The following is a 1,749-nucleotide window of genomic DNA, read 5'->3' as shown; positions in this document are numbered from 1 at the left end:
GGTGTTGGAGAACACGATGTCCCTTGGAAAACTAAGGCCCGCCTGACTCCAGCCAGAGTATTTCTGCTTAATGTGTGATTGGCACTTAATCCACACATCACACATTCGATCGTCCAATCGTGTCAAGAAGATTTGTACAATCCTCACCACAATCGGGACGCGGGACGAATTGTTAAAAATCGGGACTGTCCCGCCAAAAGCGGGACGTCTGGTTACCTTATCTTAAAGTGCAGTCAAGGAAACAAGGGGGCCAGAACCTCTGCCGAGCACCCTTGTCCACCCCAGGCGAATACCTGCTTTGGGAGGCAGTTGGTTGGGCTTCTCAGAGGGCAGGGCCAGGATGGGTCAAACCACCTCCCATTCACCCTGTCTAGCCCCCACCCCTTGGCTCCAAGACCTCTCCCAGAAGCACTTCTCCGGCCCTTTGGCGATTGTGGTTGGCACAAACCAGGGAGGACTTGCAGCGCCGTATCTGTTTGTTGAAAGGTTTTCGCCCATTGCTGTTTTGTTTTGCCAATGGCGCCAGCGTATCTTCAACTTCTTCCTTCGACCCTGGTGGTTCTTGGTCACATGCTGCCTCTTGAATTGGTTGAATGCTAACCGATACCCTTGGGTACGGGGGCTTCCTGTTTTCATCACCTTTAGATGCTTCCAGCATCATTCAACCTTTGGCCCGTAGACTCCTTCCATACTGTAATCCAGGCTTGGGTTTTCTTCTCCTCCTCCTCCTCCCCATCCTCTCCCTCCTCCTCCTCCTCCTCCTCTTCTTTCTCCTCTATCAGCTTGAGAAAAGCTGTGTGTTCGCCCTTTTTGCTTTTCTCCCTCCAGATATTTGCGCATTGCATCACAATATTTTACTTTGTCTTCTCCAATTACCCTTTGGAATCTTCTATTCAGCCCTTTTAGTTCATCGTTGCCTTTCCCCCTCCCATTTTTTTTTTTTAAAGAAACAGTTTGACTTTCTAAGGCGGTCCTGCCATTTCAAAACAAAGCAGCTTCACGGTGAATCAGGTGAAGCACCACAGGACAGCTCGCCAGTCTTGCTTTTCCCAGTCCACACAGGCTCTGTTTCATTTCCTGGGTTCCAACACCCTCAGCGTCTTACGGGGTCTCCCCCCTCCTTCCTGTGCTCCCTCGTCCATCGTTCCTTCCATCCCCTGCAGCTACTCTGAGGTTTAGAAAGCACGCTCGAGAGACTGCCGGCGCCCACGTGGCCTGGTCTCATGACCTGTTCTCTCCAAGTTCCTGACGACGTCACCGCCGGTCCTGCTTGGTCGCTAGCGTTGAATGCCTCCAGTCCGTTCTTGAGATGGTCTTCGAATGCAGGCGGCGAACGCTCAGGGCGGTGTAGGATCTCATAGACTTCTTGCATTTTCTCCAGCTTCTACCGAAACTCGCACGAGAGCACTTGAGGGTCTGTGCCACTGTCCCCCGTTGATCTTGATTGGGTGGACATTCTCGGGCATCTTCTTCCTCCCTCAACACATGCAGTCCCTTTGATTCCTGGGTCTCTCCCCTGATGAGGTCCCCGTGGATAGTCACTGTGTATGGGGCTTCACAACAGAACTTGCCTAACTCCGACCCTACGTAAACTACTTCAGCATATAGGAAAGATGAATACACTACCAGACTCATTCTGGACGCCAGTATATACGCCTGACCCTAAACCTGAAAAGTATAGACCAAGGTTCCTTGTGAACACAGACACCAACATTTTCAACAGAATTCAACAAAACATTAAAAAAAAAA

Source organism: Echinops telfairi, unplaced genomic scaffold, assembly GCF_000313985.2.
Source record: "Echinops telfairi isolate 266 unplaced genomic scaffold, ASM31398v2 ScPeMD7_7417;HRSCAF=8455, whole genome shotgun sequence".
NCBI lineage: Eukaryota > Metazoa > Chordata > Mammalia > Afrosoricida > Tenrecidae > Echinops > Echinops telfairi.
This window is presented reverse-complemented; position numbering follows the sequence as displayed.